Here is a 14,798-nt window from a genome sequence, read left to right on the forward strand (position 1 = left end):
ACTTGATGATTTCTAACCCTCCTCTGCTTCCCTAGGACTCGCCTTTATATACAGGTCGAATCCCTAGGGTTTACAAGGGTAGTTTCCTTCCTACAAACCGTGACCTCAACGATCTCCAAGTCGCCATCTTCCAAAGCTTGGAGACCTTCGGGAGATTACAAACCGCCACACGACTTTCGGCCTTACCAGGCCAAGGCCCAAATCACGTTCGGATGAATCGCCTGATTCGGTGACCCGGCCCAACTAGGGCGGGTTATTAACAGGTAATATCCCCAACATTAGGCCCCAGATTGACTTGAATCCTCTTCACGCCAATATTTCCGCTCAGTTAAAGGCGATTCATCCTTCATCCTTCTCTATACGTCAGAAACTTTGACCCGCCATCTGTCGCGGAAGAACTTAAATCGCCAGACCATTTCTCGTTGGCACCTTCTTATCCCCTGGATTCCGGGAAGACTGACATAATCCTAACGGATCCTTTGATATCGTTATCCCAAAATTTTCGGAGCGCCATTATAGCGAATCTTTTTATCCTTCGGCGGTTCCCGCTCACGGCGCCTCGATTCTAGCGTCCGCCCTGTTAAATACGTGGGGGGGGGGACAGGACTAGCGCTTCCCACCTACCAGTCTCGTCAATCTCCTCCCCATTATCACAGCGAGGAAACCTTACTGCTTTCCGAGGGCTCTGCCGCCGACCGCAGTTCCTGTCGTCGCCCGAAAGCTTTTGCACCGCCACAGATCTTTGTCGCCGTCAAGCTCCGTACCGCGCCCGAGCTGCTCACCGCTATCGACCATCTCACCGCCGTCGACCACCTCGCTGTTGCTAGGCACTCCGTCGCCGTCGAGATCTCCGCGCCCGACCAAGATCTTCGTGCTCCTCAAAAAGTCTCCGTTGCCGTCGACCACCTCCGACCGAACTCATCAGGTTAGGTCACCGCTCATTTAAGAATAGATCCCCATCCCTGTTCGAAGTTTCATCATCGCCATGTTCTTGATGCCTTCGCGAATATCTGTTACCTGTCCTTGACTGATTAGCATTAATGACGACGAGGTAGCTAACGTTTTTAATACCTTCACTTATCCGCCCTTGATTCGCGTGTTTAGAGCAATATTTCATCAAACGAACAACATCATCTTATCCTGTTTGTAGTCTTCCCACTTCACCATTTTGAACAAATGTCCCCGACGCTTTAAGACACAACTCTCGTGAGTAGCCAAACTTCGTAAGTCGCCATAGCAACCCGACCCGGACCTTTATATGGCGGGTCAAGATTTTTCCTCAGTCCATGAACAAACTACTTGGCGAGTCAAATGAACTTATTTCACCTCTTATGGTAGATGTTCAAGCGTGTAAATTCACCCGTACTTTATGTAGCGACCCGACTCAAGACGAGTCAAGCCTCTGTGTTTCTGTGCCATCCCTGGACCAGTATGCTGGCACACACAGTACATCAATGTATATATCAAAGTGCAATCACATGTAAATAGCGTAAAACTGAAATATACCTTAATTATTTCAGCAGAAGCAGTCAAGGGAGTGGAGTCCCGATAAACACCAACGGCAAGTTGAGTGTAGACCGTAACCCTGAATCGTACTCTTACTCGTCGAAGAAAAATATCTGCAACATAAGACGTTGCAGCCGTGTAGGTCAGCATATTGAATATGCCGGCAAGTCACATAAGAGAGGGGTGAAAAGTAATCATCTATACTATATGCATATATGGCAGGTGGGGCTATAAGTTTTTAGCGAAAAGCAAGTTTTCTCCTACATCAAGAGGGGGCTAAAAGCAAAATGTTACTACATTATTGGTTGTTAACGAGATGGTTCCGCCAACCAGTTCTCGTACCCGAGTTGTCAATAATTACCCTCATCAAATATATTTAATGGTGTTGAGAAATCCATATAACTTCAGTTCCTTTGGCTCAAGTTGTCCATGACCGTGGACACGGCTAATCGATTAGGTTTGAGTACTCTGCAGAGTTTTGCACACGTTCCCCACAAGATTTGATCGCCTCCGAGTATGTCCTCGCACTTCAGGGTGTTTGAAGACCGGATGATCAAAACATGGTCTTTCAACGGGTCCCTCTGAATCCCTGTCGGTGCCCATCCATTCCTACTATTCTTCTACATCTGCTAGCACCGCCTGTCCAGAGTCGCCGCGTTGTCCAACCAAGCCAGAGCCCATAATGACTTGTGGTTGTGCAGGTAAGCCTTGGGTCTTGAAAATATCCGTCCGTCTCTTTGAGCCTGGGTGAAGCTTTCCGCAGGATGTCATGGCCGTCCCCAACATCCCGGGTCATCCACTGGGTTCTCCAGGGAGCCGATCAACCGTCCTTCACCCAGAGTTGCATTGCGTCTGAGGTCTTGAAAATCTTGTCTTAACCGGTCTTAATTATTTAACCAACCTCGCATCACTCGTGTTATGCACTCAACCGAAATCCCGTCTACTCAAGCATAGCAATATGAAATTTGTCGTCCCGGGGCCAAGTATCGGGGTTGTTGTGTGCCTACCACATGATACTACAACCTTTACTAAAATTTCCAAGTACCTAAGCAGCATGCAATTGGGCATAGGATGGTAGAACTACGATGCATAAAACATAGGTGATAGTATGATCAAAATGACTTGCCTGGTGATGTTGACGAAGAAGAATTTCTTGATAAATAACTTGATAGACTACTCGTCACTCTCCGATGAAATCTATATAACAAACATATCATTCACATAAGCACTCATACTAGCAATCATTCTAACAATCAAAACAAAAAAAAGAGAGAGCGAAATGAAGGAAACTTCAAATAAGACTAGGGAGTCCTCTACTACATCAAACACTAAATGATTTTTGTCCAACAGAAAATAATAACAAGGAACTAAGATATAAATTTAACTAAGATAAAATAGAGTATTTTTCACAAAACTATTTGAAAGTACTTCCAAACGAGATTTGAAACAGTGGGGAAACCAATTGCAAGTTACTAAGGAACTAGAATTGATTTCGTGAAAACAAATAAAAATAAAATAAAAACTTGTTGCAAAACTACTGTTTAACTAACATAAACAAAACAATAATCTTTCTGAAATATAAAAGAAAATAATTTAAAAGTAACTAAAGAAAGTAAATTAGTCACAATCCTAAAAGAGGTGAAACAGAAATTGTTTCACAAGAAACCATGAGCTAAAATACTCAAACAAATCTGAAGTTTCTACCACTGATAAATAATATCACTAGTGATCAGTAGCAAAAAGAATCAAATTAAAATCTATTTTTAAACTCCTGGAATAGGCAAAACAAGGTTTAAACTAAATCTGATCTAATTCATATTTGAAAATCTCAAACATAGACAAATTATATGTTTTTAAAAACTACAGAAAAATTGGGATCTATTGGAACAAGAATCAATATCATTGGTCTTCCGGATCAAAAGTTATGGCCAAAACAAAACAGAAACTTTGCTGTTTTTGGAACTAGACAGAAAAAAAGAACTAATTTGCTAACAGATAGGGGCTACACGTGGCGCGCTGTGGGTGGCTGTGGGGGTGTGTGCTGCTAGCGTTAGGAGCAAACGACCGAGATCTAACAAAAACTTACTGGCTAAAAGTTAAGTGAAATAAAAACCGGCGGTTTTCTGAGCTAAACCGAACAGGTATCTAAGAACTAATCTAACGCGTGCGTCCTAGATCCAACGATGCATAGAGGGAGATGGAGTGCTCACCGGCGGAAAGACTCCAGCGAGGTCTTGACAGCGGCCGAAGGTGGTGGAGGCGGCTGCGGGGGTTCTCCGGCGACGACGACGGGACGGGGAGGCGGCGGCGAGGTCGGGGAGCGTGATGGCGGGCGTCGGGGAGTGCTCCGGGGGGCTCGGGGTGGCTGCCCCAGGAGGCCGAAGTGGTGGAGCTTCGGGCTCGCCGGCGAGGCTGCGGCAGGGGCTCGGGGGGGTGGGGGCGGCTCGGCGAGGCAGTGGGAACGGGGTGCGGCCGGGGGTGCGGCTTTTATAGCCGGGGAGGGGGTTGCAGAAGGAAGGGGAGAGGGGATCCGAGAGGATCCCGGCGGTGGGGATACGGGCTGGGGTCGGGGTGGCTGATTTGGAAGGGAGAGGGGAGAGACGACCGGTGGGAGGGGCAGGTCGTCCAGGGGGGCCCATGCGGAAGTGGGAGGGAGGGGGCTGCGGAGGGATCGGGCGGCCGATCCGTAGGCAAATCGGATCCCGGGCTGTGGGGGTGGCGGCCCACTGCTAATAAGTGCCCAGGCGGCGGTTGCCTTCTAAAAAAAACTTTCCTAATTTAATTCTTTTCCAAAACAGAAAAACAAAAGTGAATAAAAAGGAAACAATTAAAATATTTAATATGGGGTATTATATACCAAAAAAATCAGAAAAATATCCTCTACCCGAATAAAATTTTTCCAAAGCAAAAAAAAATTAAAAAAAAAGTTTTTTTTCAGAAATTCCCCAAAATGCTTTATTTGCTTTTTGCAAATATTTTCGCAAATAAACTTTGGATTTCTTGGCTCCAATATTTCAGAAATTCCCGCACTTTGGAGGGTCATTTTCCTCCGCTCTCTCTCTTGCGTGCAAGAGAGTATTTTCCCGGCATTTCTCGTGTGGAGGGAAAATAGAAATGCAAAAGCAAAAGTCGAAGGAATTCAAATGCAAATCTCCGTTCAAATTCTTTTTAGTTGAAGAAGTCATGTCATCTTCTCTCTTTGCTTTTAAAAGATTGAATTTGAATTCACCGGAGAAGGGGAAAGTCATTTTATTCCCTCTCATTCAAAAGTTTTTGAAAAGTTTCAAATTTCACACAAGTTTCAATCACTCAAGCAAACAAACAAACAATCAATCTAATAATTATATTAACATTCCAAAAATTTATAATTTTGGGATGTTACAAACTACCACACTTAAAATGAATCTCGTCCTCGAGATTCGAAGAGGCTAGAAAGAAAATGTTATGGTTTGGGGGGTCTTCTAACAAATCTAGTCTCGTGCAAAGTGGGATGCTACCACACTTAAAATGAGAGATACTGGTCCCTTAAGATTTTTAACAATCCTCTGGGGTTTTGGCAACTGACATCGCACAGTCTTCATATTAAATCCTTTGGTGATGCTCTCCCGTTATATTCATAACGTTTTCCATCAAAATCGAGTGCTCTTCCGTTGATATAAGCTTCTTCCATTACTGGGTCTTCTTAACTGACAGTCTCGTGGTCAATTCTAAATAACATATCGATGGTTCTCATGGTGGTCTACCATTTGTGGTTATCCTGCAGAGAGAGAGAGAGGTCTTGGTTTCATTCTCACCGTATAATTTCCTACGTGTGACAACATGTGCCATGTCCATGGGGCTTTTACCATACCATTCTAAGGCTTAAACAAAAGCTTCAAAGAGCGTCGTCTCTCAATATGGGTAAGTCTCTCAGATTTACCATTCCGAATAGCAAGATAAATGATAAGAGTAAGTCGTCATGGTGATCAATCCATTCCGCACCCAAATCATTTCTCTGTATAAGGTTTAACGAATCTCGCATTCTAACACTCGGGCATCCTCACTAGCGTTGCAGAATTTCTCTTGTCCACGAACGAAGTTCGGATAATCCATTGGTTCTGCAAGCTGAACAAAACATCTATCGTTTCTTCACCACTCTCAGGTTGTCGTATGCTCCTAAGGAAAACGTTTGCTGATCCATCATAGCTTCTTCCATAAATCATATTCATTTCATAATCAATCCTTTATTACATCCTTAGTTTCTCCTCAAAAACTCCAATTCAAAAGTACTCCATTACAGATGCTGCCATCCACATTGTTCGGTATGGTCGAGCATTTCTGCCAACTTTATTCGTCTGCCTCTCTTGGAGGTACTTAGTTCCACCCGAACCTTCCGAGGTGCTCCTTGAAATCATCCATCTTTTGCTTCATCATGGTGGTCATGAGCTTCATCTCCATCATCTCCGCACGTACTTCACTCAGGTATTCCTGGGTATGACGGAGTCTTGCTTCAAGCATTTCTCCAATCTGACGTATGGCTTCCATGGCAGCTTCACGAACAGCATCAAAGAAGGCTGCTCGTGGTACACGTGAAATGAAAAAGTATTGCCCCATAGTGTTTGGACAAACTCCTTTCACATGGTGGAGGTGTACTTCCACGTACCAAAGTTCCACTCCATTCTCCACAAATGGGTAGCCTTTGTAGACTGCATCTCCTTCAAGATGAATGTGCTTCATCATGTCCTTCAGGATTTTCGGGTAATCATGATCACTGGTTAGGGTCATGATCGTTTCTGGGCCCTTGAGGAATGACTCGTAGAGAGTTGCCATCTGCAGGTGTCAGTAAATAGGTACTCAGAGGAATGCATATGTCTCCTTGGTAATCATGGTACACTCCTACTCAATGGATCCTGTGGGTTTACCGATTACTACCACACTTAAATGAATTATACTCATGCCTGCATAGACCATATTTTCTCATATCCTCATAATTGTTCAGAGATCTTTGTTCGATGAGAAACAACGCATACAGTTTCAACATAGGCAATCATGAGACAATAAATTCCCTTTATTCATGATGTTATTACAATCTCAGGGACTTCTGTTACAAAAAATTTCACTCCATGATCTCATGAAAAACAAGAGTGCTTCGGATTACACTTATTGCCATGGTCAAAACATAACTACTCCATTCTAGCTTTCTTCCTTTGTGGACAATCGCTGGCAAAATTTCCTGCTTCCTTGCAACGAAAGCAAATGAGTTCTGACAAGTCTCGAGGCTTCTTAGCTTTTGCTTTTGCTCCTTGGATTTCCGGCTTCCTTCCTGAGCACATGTATTTGTGGTGGCCAAATTTCATACACTTGTAACATCTGACATGACTCAGGTCTTTGTCTGCAGAGATTTGGTTCTTCCGAGGGTACTTTTTCTTCTTTCCGGACTCCTTTATTTTGGCCAGTTCTTCTATTTCAAGTGGATCAAACTCCACTTCTTCCGTCGGGAAGTTTCCCAGATACTCTTGGCTTCTCTTCGTGCAGTCCTGTGAATAATGTCCTTCTTCTCCACATGAGTAGCATGCATTGGAGAAAAATCTGGTCAGGCCTTGTCCATCAGGGTCTTCAATATTTTCGTTCATCACCGGTTCTTCTAGAATCTTCTTCTTGAGGGTTTCCGTCACTGCATCTTTCTGCTGCTTGACAACTTGTTGCACCTTGGGGTAAATGTGACACTGAGCTGGGTAGTGGGTGGTTACTTCACAAAGAAAACAAGTCACCAGACTACTTGGGCACTCCTCAGCTGAGTGATATTCTTCACAACGAGTGCATCCATCCTTGTGTTCTTCCTGGGTGTGTCCTATTTCTCCACAGATCTTGCATGCACAAGTCTTCTCCTTTGGATTGTCATAGCACTTCCGAATGAGACGGGATCTTAACAGGGTGTTCTTGAATTCGTCCCAAGTTTCTGCTCCACTAAATCCTTGTATGGCATGGTGCATTTTCCACCATATTGCAGCATCTTGGGTAAAGTACTGGAGAGCGTGTTCCACTTCATATGTCCTTGAGATCAAGTTGCTCCCGAAGTGGTTCTCCATGTTCTGAATCCATATTTCAGCCTCCAGTTGGGTCATTGGTCCAGAGACTACAAGTCCAGCTTCATACTCCATCTGGTAGGGTTGAGGTTTTGGGGATGAGATGGGTAAGAGAGGGAGGGAGATACACACAATACAAACAATATTTTTGAGAATAGGTTTTATTTGTGGCTGTCGGAAAACACACACCAATGATAGCTCACAAATCATCGTAACTAACGGGTATGTAACATGGATTTGGACTTCTAATGGTCATATAATTTTTCAAACGCTTCAGGGTCTTCGAATTCTTCGGGTCTTCTTAGTCTTCAATTGGTGTAGCTTCGATTCGTCAAATGCATGGTGAAATCCTCTTTACTTTGGGGTAGAACTCAGTTGACTCTTCATGAGGTCAAAACAGGAAAGGGTATTGTCTAATTATGTGAGGTTGGAGAGAACGTTTGATGAAATCAGAAGAGATGAGAAGTAAAAGGTGTTCTTGAAAAATAGAAATTTTGAGAGATCCTTTCCTAAGAAATTTCCAGTTTCTAGGGTCACGTCCTACAGTCAACATGTGCTCTGATACCATTTCTGTAGCGACCCGACTCAAGACGAGTCAAGCCTCTGTGTTTCTGTGCCATCCCTGGACCAGTATGCTGGCACACACAGTACATCAATGTATATATCAAAGTGCAATCACATGTAAATAGCGTAAAACTGAAATATACCTTAATTATTTCAGCGGAAGCAGTCAAGGGAGTGGAGTCCCGATAAACACCAACGGCATGTTGAGTGTAGACCGTAACCCTGAATCGTACTCTTACTCGTCGAAAAAAAATATCTGCAACATAAGACGTTGCAGCCGTGTAGGTCAGCATATTGAATATGCCGGCAAGTCACATAAGAGAGGGGTGAAAAGTAATCATCTATACTATATGCATATATGGCAGGTGGGGCTATAAGTTTTTAGCGAAAAGCAAGTTTTCTCCTACATCAAGAGGGGGCTAAAAGCAAAATGTTACTACATTATTGGTTGTTAACGAGATGGTTCCGCCAACCAGTTCTCGTACCCGAGTTGTCAATAATTACCCTCATCAAATATATTTAATGGTGTTGAGAAATCCATATAACTTCAGTTCCTTTGGCTCAAGTTGTCCATGACCGTGGACACGGCTAATCGATTAGGTTTGAGTACTCTGCAGAGTTTTGCACACGTTCCCCACAAGATTTGATCGCCTCCGAGTATGTCCTCGCACTTCAGGGTGTTTGAAGACCGGATGATCAAAACATGGTCTTTCAACGGGTCCCTCTGAATCCCTGTCGGTGCCCATCCATTCCTACTATTCTTCTACATCTGCTAGCACCGCCTGTCCAGAGTCGCCGCGTTGTCCAACCAAGCCAGAGCCCATAATGACTTGTGGTTGTGCAGGTAAGCCTTGGGTCTTGAAAATATCCGTCCGTCTCTTTGAGCCTGGGTGAAGCTTTCCGCAGGATGTCATGGCCGTCCCCAACATCCCGGGTCATCCACTGGGTTCTCCAGGGAGCCGATCAACCGTCCTTCACCCAGAGTTGCATTGCGTCTGAGGTCTTGAAAATCTTGTCTTAACCGGTCTTAATTATTTAACCAACCTCGCATCACTCGTGTTATGCACTCAACCGAAATCCCGTCTACTCAAGCATAGCAATATGAAATTTGTCGTCCCGGGGCCAAGTATCGGGGTTGTTGTGTGCCTACCACATGATACTACAACCTTTACTAAAATTTCCAAGTACCTAAGCAGCATGCAATTGGGCATAGGATGGTAGAACTACGATGCATAAAACATAGGTGATAGTATGATCAAAATGACTTGCCTGGTGATGTTGACGAAGAAGAATTTCTTGATAAATAACTTGATAGACTACTCGTCACTCTCCGATGAAATCTATATAACAAACATATCATTCACATAAGCACTCATACTAGCAATCATTCTAACAATCAAAACAAAAAAAAGAGAGAGCGAAATGAAGGAAACTTCAAATAAGACTAGGGAGTCCTCTACTACATCAAACACTAAATGATTTTTGTCCAACAGAAAATAATAACAAGGAACTAAGATATAAATTTAACTAAGATAAAATAGAGTATTTTTCACAAAACTATTTGAAAGTACTTCCAAACGAGATTTGAAACAGTGGGGAAACCAATTGCAAGTTACTAAGGAACTAGAATTGATTTCGTGAAAACAAATAAAAATAAAATAAAAACTTGTTGCAAAACTACTTTTTAACTAACATAAACAAAACAATAATCTTTCTGAAATATAAAAGAAAATAATTTAAAAGTAACTAAAGAAAGTAAATTAGTCACAATCCTAAAAGAGGTGAAACAGAAATTGTTTCACAAGAAACCATGAGCTAAAATACTCAAACAAATCTGAAGTTTCTACCACTGATAAATAATATCACTAGTGATCAGTACCAAAAAGAATCAAATTAAAATCTATTTTTAAACTCCTGGAATAGGCAAAACAAGGTTTACACTAAATCTGATCTAATTCATATTTGAAAATTTCAAACATAGACAAATTATATGTTTTTACAAACTACAGAAAAATTGGGATCTACTGGAACAAGAATCAATATTATTGGACTTCGGGATCAAAAGTTATGGCCAAAACAAAACAGAAACTTTGCTGTTTTTGGAACTAGACAGAAAAAAAAGAACTAATTTGCTAACAGACAGGGGCTACACGTGGCGCGCTGTGGGTGGCTGTGGGGGTGTGTGCTGCTAGCGTTAGGAGCAAACGACCGAGATCTAACAAAAACTTACTGGCTAAAAGTTAAGTGAAATAAAAACCGGCGGTTTTTTGAGCTAAACCGAACAGGTATCTAAGAACTAATCTAACGCGTGCGTCCTAGATCCAACGGTGCATAGAGGGAGATGGAGTGCTCATCGGCGGGAAGACTCCAGCGAGGTCTTGGCAGCGGCCGAAGGTGGTGGAGGCGGCTGCGGGGGTTCTCCGGCGACGGCGACGGGACGGGGAGGCGGCGGCGAGGTCGGGGAGCGTGATGGCGGGCGTCGGGGAGTGCTCCGGGGGGCTCGAGGTGGCTGCCCCAGGAGGCCGAAGTGGTGGAGCTTTGGGCTCGCCGGCGAGGCTGCGGCAGGGGCTCGGGGGGAGGGGGGGCGGCGGCTCGGCGAGGCAGTGGGAACGGGGTGCGGCCGGGGGTGCGGCTTTTATAGCCGGGGAGGGGGCTGCTGAAGGAAGGGGGGAGGGGATCCGAGAGGATCCCGGCGGTGGGGATACGGGCTGGGGTCGGGGTGGCTGATTTGGAAGGGAGAGGAGAGAGACGACCGGTGGGAGGGGCGGGTCGGCCAGTGGGGCCCATGCGGAAGTGGGAGGGAGGGGGCTGCGGAGGGATCCGGCGGCCGATCCGTAGGCAAATCGGATCCCGGGCTGTGGGGGTGGCGGCCCACTGCTAATAAGTGCCCAGGCGGCGGTTGCCTTCTAAAAAAAACTTTCCTAATTTAATTCTTTTCCGAAACAGAAAAACAAAAGTGAATAAAAAGGAAACAATTCAAATATTTAATATGGGGTATTATATACCAAAAAATCAGAAAAATATCCTCTACCCGAATAACATTTTTTCCAAAGCAAAAAATAAATAAAAACTAAAAAAATGTTTTTTTTCAGAAATTCCCCAAAATGCTTTATTTTCTTTTTGCAAATATTTTCGCAAATAAACTTTGGATTTCTTGGCTCCAATATTTCAGAAATGCCCGCACTTTGGAGGGTCATTTTCCTCCGCTCTCTCTCTTGCGTGTAAGAGAGTATTTTCCCGGCATTTCTCGTGTGGAGGGAAAATAGAAATGCAAAAGCAAAAGTCGAAGGAATTCAAATGCAAATCTCCGTTCAAATTCTTTTTAGTTGAAGAAGTCATGTCATCTTCTCTCTTTGCTTTTAAAATATTGAATTTGAATTCACCGGAGAAGGGGAAAGTCATTTTATTCCCTCTCATTCAAATGTTTTTGAGAAGTTTCAAATTTCACACAAGTTTCAATCACTCAAGCAAACAAACAAACAATCAATCTAATAATTATATTAACATTCCAGAAATTTTTAATTTTGGGATGTTACACTTTACTCCTTTGTAGCATGGGCACCGTCTTCAAAAGTGACTGGCTCCCTACCAAAGTCGACGATACCATACTAGCAGATTATGTGCAAACGGGCAATTTGGACCCTCGGGACGTTATCGGTTGGCGTACCGGGTTCGGAGAGGATCTCCCCAACCCCAAAGAAGGGGAGATAATCGTTTTCGTCGAACACCTTGAGCGAGGTTTTAAGCCGCCCGGATCAAAGTTCCTTAGAGACGCCATGGCCTTCATGAACGTCCGCCTCGAGGATCTTGGACCTAATTCAATAAGTAACCTATGCCAGTTCCAAGTGTTCTGTGAGGCTTACCTGCGGATGGAACCCTCAGTTCCCCTATTCTGGTACTTTTTCCACTTAAATCGCCAAACGGAATTTCACAATGGCCCCAGCCTGGAACTTGGCGGTGTAAATGTGCAGCGCCGCGGGGATAACCCGTTTCCCTCACTCGCCATGCCAAGCCATCCCAAAGGCTGGGGCGAGTCTTGGTTCTATTGTCAAGAGACCTCGCCTGCAGGCAAAAACCAACTTCTGGGCTATAGGAAAGATCGCCTTCCAACGAATTTCAAGCTTCCGGACAAGCTCACCGAAGAGGAGGAATCAGATTTTATCCCAGTATTGTCCGAGTTAAGATCTTTGACAAACAACGGCCTTACTGGGGTCGACTTGATCCGCTGCTGGGTCGAATGGCGCATCCTCCCTTTGAGTCGCCGGGACGGGCTAATGTGCGAATTTGATGGCACCTTAGATCATCCTCAATGTTATTTCCATACGGCTTTAACGGAAGAGGATATTGTCACCATCATCAAGAAGCTGACCGACGAGCCCGCGGGAAAATGCGGCCAAATCGGCCTCAAACCCTTCTGCAAAATTAATCCGGCACCCAAGGTAAGCAATTTTAACCCGCCTTTTGTCTTTACTTCTTATGTTTCATTCGAATTGTGGCCTTTTATAATACATGCCATTCCAGAAAGGTGATAAATTTTGGTCCAAGAAACCCAAAAGGCCAGCCATGAAGCAAGCTAAGCCGCCCCCAAAGAAAGCCAAGGGCAAGGGCAAAGCTGCTGTGGCCGAGCCATCCGAAGCCGATGAATCTCAAGTCGGTGACGCACCTTCAGAGGTAAAAATCTATCCTCTTTTCACTCACCATCCGCTACTGTTAACTTTGTATTTATGTCTCTGCCTCTCTTGAATAGAATGAATACAACGAAAGCCAGGAGGATTCTGTAGAGGTAATTTCTGTTTCCTCCGATTCATCTCCTTCTCCACCTAAGCCGGCCAGGCGAATTTGTGGGAAAGTTCCCTTCTCACATCGAAATGCTTGTTTGGACCCAAATTTTCTACTGAAGAAAGCACAACATACTTCAAATCGGAAGACCCGAAGTCATTCCGGTGATCTGGTGTCCGGCTTACCAGCAAAGAACAAGAGGAAACCAAATGAGGTACCCATGAACAACACTTCTTCATGTTTCTTTGGATCACATCTGTAACTCGCCTATATCTTTGATGTATAATTCTTGCAGAATTATCCTCCTACATCTGGCGACTCAGTAATGTCGACACTTCCGCGAATGATTCGAGTCCCTGGGTAAGTCCTTCGATAATTTTACTTTGAATCTGAGGGTGATAAATTTTCAGTCCTTTAACGCGCCTCTCCCCTCTTTTAGGGCACAGGCGAAGAAGAGGAAGACCAGCGGGTCAACTCCTATCATAATTTCAGAGCCCATCAAAGAGTCAGCGCCGATCCAAGATAACCCCGATCAAGACGAGCCTGAGAATCAAATGGATCTTCCTAGCTCGCCCAAGGAAACAATGTATGCCCCTAAGCCGCCAAGTCCATTGACAACAGCAGAAGACCCGGATGCTGTAATTATCACTGGTACCAGCTTCTCTAAACCGGCCACAACGGTTTTGTCAAAGCATGTGCCATCATCCTCTCAAACCATTCATGAGTCTGGACTCTCCAAGGCTAAGCTTTTTGAATATGAACATCTGGAATTCAAAGAACTCTGCTCTGGTTTTGCAAGTCGCCTAGAGGCGAGTTATGAGATGGAGAAAAGCTTGCTCCGAATGCTAAAAAATAAACATGAGGTAAGTTTTGTTATATATTATATTATTCCCATTACCCCCCAAGGGCCGGGTCATCAGTAAAAAGATGAGTCGGGGCTTGATAACTTAGAAAAACTTTCGACCAGTAACCCCCAAGGGCCGGGTCATCAGTAAAGAGATGAGCCGGGTCTTGATAACTTAGAAAAACTTTCGACCAGTAACCCTCAAGGGCCGGGTCATCAGTAAAAAGATGAGTTGGGTCTTGATAACTTAGAAAAACTCTCGACCAGTAACCCCCAAGGGCCGGGTCATCAGTAAAAAGATGAGCCGAGTCTTGATAACTTAGAAAAACTTTCGACCAGTAACCCTCAAGGGCCGGGTCATCAGTAAAAAGATGAGCCGGGTCTTGATAACTTAGAAAAACTCTCGACCAGTAACCCCCAAGGGCCGGGTCATCAGTAAAAAGATGAGCCGGGTCTTGATAACTTAGAAAAACTTTCGACCAGTAACCCCCAAGGGCCGGGTCATCAGTAAAAAGATGAGCCGGGTCTTGATGCTGTATAACTTTATCTGAAAAAAATTATACATTAGCCCCCAAGTGTCAGGGATATTGCTTGCAATAGTTCTGAGACTTGCCCCTTGTCATGTACTTCAACAGGAAACTCTTATTCAGACTGAATCAGCACTTGGCGATATAAAGAAAAACTTATCTGATCAGCAAGATGCCCGAACCAAGTCGGAGGAGAAGTATCGATTGGTCTTAGCTGAGATGGAAAAACTAAAAGCCGATTTAAAAAGAGCTCAAGCTGACCAAGATACTGCAACAAAAAGAGCAGAGAAAGCTGAAGCCAAGCTGGCTACTGTGCAACAAGAGCTATCTGGCTTGAAACATCATATCTCAAACATGGCACAAGCCGTCTTTGGTAAAATACTCAAAACTTTTATCTTTGTTTAAACCAATAACTCTTATCCTGAGTCGCTGATTATCATTACCCCTTGCATAGGTCCAAGAGCCGCCAATCTTCAGGATGATTGCGTGCTGATGCTGAAGGCGATTTACACG

This window comes from Hordeum vulgare, chromosome 1H, assembly GCF_904849725.1.
Source record: "Hordeum vulgare subsp. vulgare chromosome 1H, MorexV3_pseudomolecules_assembly, whole genome shotgun sequence".
NCBI lineage: Eukaryota > Viridiplantae > Streptophyta > Magnoliopsida > Poales > Poaceae > Hordeum > Hordeum vulgare.